Consider the following 9,490-nt stretch of genomic DNA (forward strand, 5'->3'; position numbering starts at 1 on the left):
ATTTGTTCTTGATGCTAGAACTTTTAGGATAGTCGAGCTATTGTTTCGAGTCTATTATATGATCGACTAATAAATGATGTATAAAAATTCCTACTCTTAAATAATTGCAAAATTAGAAGTATACTTGACTTTCATAAGCTATATCATGTTAAATTGATACATGTATATGAATCCTGAAACGTTCCTTGTTATAGTTTGTAATGAGATTTAGAAAGAACTTAATATGATTGTTATCCCGATACTTGAAAGCTGAGTAGTTTACTTATCTATTGAGTCTCAAAGGATTATTGGTATGTATATGGTTGCTTATTATTCTGCTCGTGCTTACCGTTACATCCTTCACTGAGTTCCGGTCCAGGACATGTTTTCGTGCGTATATTTACTGCATTACTCACCGAGTCCCTCACTAGAGGGCCGGGACACGTTATATATATATATATATATATATATATATATATATATATATATATATATATATATATATATATATATATATATGATGACATGATGATATGGGGATGGCGGCCAGGATGGCATATGATCATTATTCACCGAGTCCCTCACTAGAGGGCCGGGACACGTTATATGTACATGTATATGATGATATGATTTTATTTACCGAGCCCCTCACTAGAGGGCCGGGACACGTTATATATGTTATATACAGAATGATTATTCAACTATGACTACTAAACTCTACATTGATATTGGTATGATGTTGACATATATGAATTATGTTCAAAGGTAAGTCTTATGGGTTTCTGGTTGTTGCATTGGGTCCTACACTCTTTGTCTCAGTATGATTTTATTTACTATATTTCATGCTTTACATGTTCAGTGCATATTCCGTACTGACCCCCTTTCTTCGGGGGGCTGCATTCATGCCCGCAGGTACAGACGTTCGTTTCGGAGATACGCCAGCCTAGGATATCTATTCAGCTACTTTGAAGTGTTCCTTTGTTCCGGAGCCTAGCTTGTGGTATAGATCCCTTTTGTTGTATATATATGTGTATGTTCAGGGTACGGCGGGGCCCTGTCCCGTCATATGATACTGTCGTTACTCTTAGAGGTCTGTGGACATCTGTGTGGGTCTGTATATAGTTGTTGTTTTGCTATGTAGACATGAATTATGTTTTTGGGGAGTACCCATTCGTAGTGGCAGCCTTGTCGGCTTGCGTATATATACATATGTTTTGGGATGTTGTGCGTAGTGGCAGCCTTGTCGGCTTGCGTAGACATATATATATATATATATATTTTATGTGAAAGTTGTAACTCCTCATGAGACAGGTGGCCATAATATGCATATATGCGACAGTGTTAAGGTAACGTCTTGCCTTTATATATATAAATCCTTGTTATGCTAGTTGTAGATGATTGTAGTTAACAGGTGTATACGAGTGTCCAGCTCGGGCACTAGCCATGGCCTACGGGGTTGGGTCCTGACAGGTTGATACATGCTTCGAACACTGAATCGATGGAGTTAGCATCCTATAGATTGAGGGATGTTGCGGTTCATTGGTACACGGTTTGGATGGCTTCACGGGGAGCCAATGCGCCTCCCCCGGTATGGCAAGAATTTGTAGATGCTTTCCTCCGATATTACCTGCCTCCAGAAGTTCGGCGAGCTAGAGCCGATAAGTTCTTGAATTTGAGGCAAGGAAGCATGAGTGGTTTAGAGTATAGTCTCTGCTTCAATTCTTTGGCTAGGTATGCTTCGGCCATGGTAGCGGATATGGGTGACCGAGTGCACCGATTTATGAAACATGGATAGGTGCTTGACTGCATCCCTTCAGGACAATATGGATATTTCACGCATTCAAGCCCATGCTCAAAATTTAGAAGAAAGCCTACAACAACAAAGAAGTGAGCGTGAGCATGATAGGGGATATAGCAAGAGGGATAGATCTTCAGGTCCGATGAGTGAGTATAGAGGCAGGCACAGACAGCAGTTTTCAAGGCATTCAGGCCATTCTATGACTAGTGCGCCTCCATGGTTTTCAGGCTAGAGATTCAATAGATCTACTCATTCCGGGCCGAGTCAGAGCTTTTCGGGATCTTACTTCAGGGGTGATTCGGGTCAGGCAAGGCCACTCGTGCCACGATGTTCCCAGTGTGGGAAGTTACATTGGGGTCAGTGCCGATTGGGTTCAGAGGTTTGCTATTCATGTGGTCGGCCAGGCCATATTATGCGTGATTGCCCCTCTGTTGGTGGTAGAGGTAGGACCCAGCCTTCAGGGTCGGTAGCCGGATTTTCATCATCTATACGCCCTATGGGGCTAGGTTCACATGCGCCAGTCAGCCATGGTAGAGGCAGAGGAAGAGTCCCCAGTTCTAGCAGTCCTCAGCACCGTATTTATGCTTTGGCTGGACGCCAAGATCTTGAGTCTTCTCCAGATGTTATCACATGTATATTAACGGTATTTTCTCATAATGTATATGCTTTGATAGATCCGGGCTCCACATTGTCATATGTTACTCCATTTATTGCGGGTCGGTCTAGATTCAAACCAGAGTTGATCAAACCTTTTGAGGTGTCTATACCCGTTGGTGAATCGGTAATAGCTAGCCGAGTATATAGAAACTGCATAGTTGTGATTTGTGACCGTCGTACTATGGTTGACTTACATAAGTTAAAAATGGTGGATTTTGATGTTATTATGGGCACGGATTGGTTGGCTTCTTGCTATGCCAATGTTGATTGTAGAATGAAAATGGTTCGCTTCCAATTTTCGAGAGAACCAGTTTTAGAATGGAAAGGGAATACTGCGTCACCAAAAGGTAGGTTTATTTCCTATCTTAAGGCAAGGAAAATGATCACAAAAGGTTGCATTTATCACCTAGTTCGGGTTCAAGATGTAGAAGCTGAACCGCCAACTCTTCAGTCAGTCCCCGTGGTGAATGAATTTCCGGATGTATTCCCGGAAGAACTACCAGGTCTCCCTCCCGAGCGGGAGATTGATTTTGCTACTGATGTGTTGCCAGACACCAAGCCTATATATATTCCTCTTTATAGAATGGCTCCCGCAGAATGGAAAGCGTTGAAGGAGCAATTGAAAGACTTGCTTGAGAAAGGCTTTATTAGGCCTAGTTCATCCCTATGGGGAGCACCCGTATTGTTTGTCCGAAATAAAGATGGCTCCTTGCGAATGTGCATTGACTATCGGCAACTGAATAAGGTGACGATTAAGAACAAATATCCTCTTCCGAGGATTGATGACTTATTTGATCAATTACAAGGTGTCAAATGGTTTTCAAAGATAGATTTGAGGTCCAGGTATCATCAGGTTAGAGTTAGGGAGAAATATATCCCTAAGACAGCCTTCAGAACAAGATATGGCCATTTTGAGTTCCGTGTAATGTCATTTGGGCTAACTAATGCACCAGCGGTATTTATGGATTTGATGAACGATGTGTTCAGGCCCTTCCTAGATTTATTTGTGATTGTATTCATCGATGATATCTTGGTGTATTCTAGATCCGAGGCAGAACGTGCGGATCATTTGCATATTGTCCTTAGAGTTCTTCAAACTCGAGAGTTGTTTGCAAAATTTTCTAAGTGTGAGTTTTGGTTGAACTCAGTGACATTTTTGGGGCACATTGTTTCAACCGATGGTATTCGGGTAGATAGCCAAAAGATTGAGGCCGTGAAGACTTGGCCAAGGCCTACAACTCCTACGGAGGTTCGTAGCTTTCTGGACTTAGCAGGATATTACAAGAGATTTGTTGAAGGTTTTTCGTCTATTTCTGCACCACTCACAAAGCTGACCTAGAAATCAGCAAAGTTTCAATGGATAGATGCTTGTGAACGTAGTTTCCAAGAGCTAAAAGATAGATTTACTTCTGCCCTAGTTCTGACACTTTCAGAGGGATTGGAAGGTTATGTTGTTTATTGCGATGCTTCAGGAATTGGGCTAGGCTGTGTGTTGATGCAACATGGTAAGGTGATTGCATATGCTTCAAGGCAATTACAAAAACATGAGAAGAATTATCTAACCCATGACCTTGAATTGGCTGCAGTGATTCATGCATTAAAGATGTGGAGACATTACTTGTATGGTGTTCATGTGGATATTTACACAGATCATAAGAGCCTTCAGTATATCTGTAAGCAAAAAGAGTTGAATTTGCGACAACGACGATGGTTGGAATTGCTAAAAGATTACGATGTTGATATCCTATATCACCCCGGAAAGGCAAATGTTGTGGCTGATGCTCTTAGCCGTAGATCCATGGGAAGTTTGTGTCATGTACGACCAGAGAAAAGAGTAATGGCTCGTGAGCTCCAGCAGTTAGCTAGCCTAGGAGTTCGAGTAGTGGACTCAGGTAGCAGGGGAACTACCATTCAGAATTCAGCAGTCTCGTCGCTAGTAGTGGAAGTGAAAGAGCGACAATACGAAGATCCCATGCTAATGCATTATAGAGATACACTCCCTCAGAAGGAGAAGTCATCATTTGAGATTGCAGGAGACGGAGTTCTCCAATGCCGAGGCAGATTATGTGTCCTTGATGTGGCAGGACTACGCCACCAAATATTTAGAGAAGCTCATTGCTCCCGTTATTCTGTCCACCCCGGAGCAACAAAAATGTACCATGATCTTAAATCTATATGTTGGTGGAATGGGATGAATAAAGATATAGCAGAATTCGTAGCTTAATGTCCCAACTGTCAACAAGTGAAAATCGAGCACCAAAAGCCGGGCGGATTGTTGCAAGCTATAGAAATTCCAACTTGGAAGTGGGAAGTAATTAACATGGACTTCATTACAAACTTACCCCGTTCTCGACGTAAGTATGACTCTATATGGGTGATTGTGAATAGGATCACGAAGTCAGCTCATTTCTTACCTGTCAGAACTACATATGTGACAGAAGATTATGCAAAACTTTATGTTAAAGAGATAGTGCGACTCCATGGTGTTCCAGTATCGATTATCTCTGATAGAGGGACTCAGTTTACAGATAATTTTTGGAAGTCCTTCCAAGAGGGCTTGGGGACTCAAGTGAGCCTTAGCACAGCATTTCACCCGCAGACCGATGGACAAGCTGAACTGTTACACCTTGGGAAAAAACCCCGTACATGTACATTGAATAGGCTAACAGAGGACGCAGTGTATACGATGTTTTGACGAGTAAGAGAGAGTATTAGATGACCCTCAACGAGGTTTTAAAGGAATACAATGCAAGGAGAGAAAGTTGCTAAGGAAAGCGAATCATACGTTGTGTATCGGATAAGAATTTCGAGCAATGAGTCCATGATGGCATAATGATGTCTTAGAGAAGTGTAATAATTTCCCTAAGATTGATATTGAAGTGTTAAACAAGTGCCAAGAAGGTTTCATAAGGATCAGAGATCAAACGAGACGACGAGAACGAAAATGGAATCACTGGGCATTATACGGCCCAATCTACGGACCATATAATTTATACCAGCCGTATATTGGACCGTATAATTAGCCAAGAAGACCATCAGCCACTGGACCAAATGTACGCCCATACATACGGTCCGTATAAATAGTACGGACCGTATGTTGGTCCATATAATGATGGTCGGCCAGCTTTTAATTTAAGTATAAGGACCTCTTTTTCATTTCATATTTCATTCCACTTTCACTCCATACTTCAAGAGACCTCTAAAACCTTCCCTACTCTTCAACTACAAGAAAAGCCCAAGGGGAACTAAGATCAACAACACATAATCCATGAATCAAAGTGTATGAAACTCAAGAAAAGTTCATCTTCCTCAAGAAAACCAAAGGAGGTGAGATAGGGTTTTGGTGTTAAGAAGAGAAACTTCATTCAAGACTTTTTCAACCATCATTCAAGGTAAGTTTCATGACAATTTCATGTTGTTTAAGGTATTGGAAGGTTAAGATACCCGAATTGTAGAAAAGCATAGCAAATGGGTCATTCAAGAGTGAATAGTGTCATGATTGAATGGTAGTTGAATTGAATCATGAATGCTAGTGTGTTGTGAGTATGAATACGTTGTAAATGACATGTAGACCATGAGATAAGTGTGATACATGGGAAAATACGATAGCGAACCCAAAACCATAAATGTGGGAAAACATCGAGAAATGGTGGATCATGGTCATTGTATACGAATAATAATTGTTGATTGCTATATTGTGATTGTTGTTGTGAGTGTTGGGAGTTGATATGGAATACGGGAAAAGTAGTATAAACAAAGGAAGTGCTGCCCAATTTTCTCTAGAAATAGTAGTGCGTTCTTATGGTTGATTGACTAATGTTAGTACGGATCCTCTTTTGAAGGTAGAGGCGTGACACCGAACGAGAAAAAGCGAACGCTAGATTGCTTAAACGAAAAAGGTATGTAAGGCTAGTCCCTTCTTTCTAAGGCATGAATCCCATGGTATGATATTCCTTCCTTCTTCATGATTTTCCTATGTATCAAAAACTATGAGCCTACGATTATAAAGAACATCACAAGATAAAGAAAAGAGACACGTTACGAGCATGACGATGTTGATAATGAATCTAAGTCTAGAAGTCATAAAGCTCGTGATATGATATTCCTACGAAGTTAATGATCCATATTACGATCCATTGATATTGTTCATTGACTACACTCACCTTATATGCTAATTCCTTCAAGGTGAGGCATAATGCTTATGAATGCTCCATAATGGACTCGGGGGTTCTCGACCTTAAGTCACCCCGACATTGTTATAGATTGTCCATAAGCCTTAATGCATGTCCTATGACCAATTTTCCGCAAAGTTATAAGTCTATGTTCATAGAGGATTTCATATGAGATAAAGGTAAGAGATATGCTATATAAACGATAGTGGTAATGTTGAGCTTAAGTCTAAAGATTATGAAGACTATCATACGATAATTATACGAAATTCATGCTACGAGTATGATGTGACTTTCGTAAATTGTCTTTGAATTTAAATGTGTGCATTAATGAAAGGTTATGATAATCTTATGAGATGTATACGATGACAATGATGATGATGAGATATATTGATCCTTGTGTGATGCATGTGACATGGTCGAGCCACTATGTGGCTGAATATGGAAGATATGTATGTGATACTGTCGAGCCACTACGTGGCCGAATACGGATACTGTCGAGCCACTACGTGGCCAAATACGGATACTGTCGAGCCACCATGTGGCCGAATACGGATATTGTCGAGCCCTAAGTGACCGAATACGGATAACGTTTTATGTGTACGAGTAGATACGGTATTATGATGATGAATTATATGACGTGATGATGTATACGCTATGATGATTCATGTACGACGATTATGTATATGTGATATATGTATGAAATGCATTCATCCTTAAAGGTCGCGCAGGTTTTTCCTTCACCTCCTGACTTATGATTCTCTATCATGTTTATTTCATTCATGTCTTACATACTCAGTACAATATTCGTACTGACGTCCATTTTCTTTGGACGCTGTGTTCATGCCCACAGGTAGACAGGGAGACAGCGCAGACCTATAGGAGCTATCAGCAGATTTTCAGGAGCACTCCATTATTCCGGAGGTGCTAATCGGGTTTATACTTTTATATATATATATATATATATATATATGTATATGTATTTTGGGCACGACGGGGTCTTGTCCCGTCCATATGTCTAATACTCTAGTAGAGGCTCGTAGATACGTATGTGTGGGTTATATGGTCTCACAAGGTCACTACTATATATACGTAGATATGTGCACACTATCTTTTGTTAGCCAAAGGGCTCATGTATATAAAAGTATTTATGTTCTTCAATGAAAATGATTTTCTTATGATTATGAGTTTATGAACGAAAAAGGAGGCTTAATGAGCATGATGAGTGGTAGAATGAGCGGTGCTCGGTGGTTAGCCCCGGGTACCCGTCACGGCCCCTAGCTGGGTCGTGACATGAACGTACCATTCAGACTCTTGAGGATATGTTACGGGCATGTATGATAGATTTTCGAGGTAATTGGGATGATCACTTACCACTCATTGAATTTTCTTATAATAATAGTTATCATTCTAGCATCCAAATGGCACCGTATGAGGCTTTATATGGGCAAAAGTATAGATCCCCAATTGGGTGGTTTGAAGCAGGAGAGACTAAATTGATAGGGCCAGACTTGGTCCAGCAAGCCATAGAAAAAGTTAAGCTCATACAAGATCGGTTAGTAGCAGCCCAAAGTCATCAAAAGTCCTATGTAGATAATCGTCGAAGGGATTTAGAGTTCCAAGTTAAAGATTGGGTATTCTTAAAGGTGTCGCCGATGAAGGGCGTTATGAGATTTGGAAAAAAGGGGAAGTTAAGTCCCCGGTACATTGGGCCTTATGAGATTGTGCGCAAGGTAGGCAAAGTGGCTTACAAGTTAGATCTACCTCCTGATTTGGAGTCAGTTCACCCAGTCTTTCATGTCTCGATGCTTCGTAAATATGTTGGAGATCCTACTAAGATCGTGTCAGTAAATGATGTTCAAGTGACAGAAGAGCTGACTTATGAAGAGGTACCCATTGCCATATTAGACAGGCAAGTACGGAGGCTTAGAAACAAAGAAGTGGCCTCAGTTAAGGTTTTATAGAGAAACAATAACCGAGAAGAAATGAATTGGGAAGCGGAAGAAAATATGAAATCCAAGTACCCGCACTTATTTCAGCCCCCGGAAGAGATCCAAGATGAGACATCAAAATCATAAGGTATGTATGTTTTCCTTTTTAAGCATTTGGGTCGTGTGTGGCCAAACTCTATTGCTATTATGTTGTGGCCCTATGAGACATAATTATTATGGGCTGTTGTGACAGGACGGTAGTGACATATTACAGGGGAAACTCTGGCGAAATTTTTATAGAATCCTCGAGGACTTAACATTCGAGGACGAATGTTCTTAAGAGGGGAAAAATGTTACACCTCGGAAAATTTTCCATTGATGCACAATGAATAGACTAACGAAGAGCAAAAAGTATATGGTATTTCAATAAGTAAGGAATGACATTTGATGACCCTAATTAAGATTTCAAAGACATTCGAGGTAAGAGGAGAAAGTTTGCCAAGAGAAGGCAAGGTATACGATATGTATCGGAAAAGATTTACGAGTAACAAGTTAATGATGATTTAATGATGCTTTGGAGAAGATTTATAACGTCCCTTAGATTTTTAATGAGGTGATAAACAAGTGTCAAGAAGGTTCCATAAGGATTGGAGATCAAATGAGTCGACGAGAACGAGTTCGGAAGAACTGGGCATTATACGGCCCAACATACTGGCCGTATAAATTATACTGGCCGTATGTTTGGCCGTATAATCAGCCCAGATGGCCAGCCTCACTGGACCAAATCTACGGCCAGACATACGGTCAGTGAAATTTATACGGACCGTATGTTGGTCCGTAGATTTGGAGCGGGACAGATTTGAGTATTATTAATAAGGGGTCCAAGTTATTTCATTTCATTTCCCCTTCACTCCCCTTCTCTCTAGAACAATTCTCTACACTTCTCCCACAAGAAT

This window comes from Lycium barbarum, chromosome 12, assembly GCF_019175385.1.
Source record: "Lycium barbarum isolate Lr01 chromosome 12, ASM1917538v2, whole genome shotgun sequence".
Lineage (NCBI taxonomy): Eukaryota > Viridiplantae > Streptophyta > Magnoliopsida > Solanales > Solanaceae > Lycium > Lycium barbarum.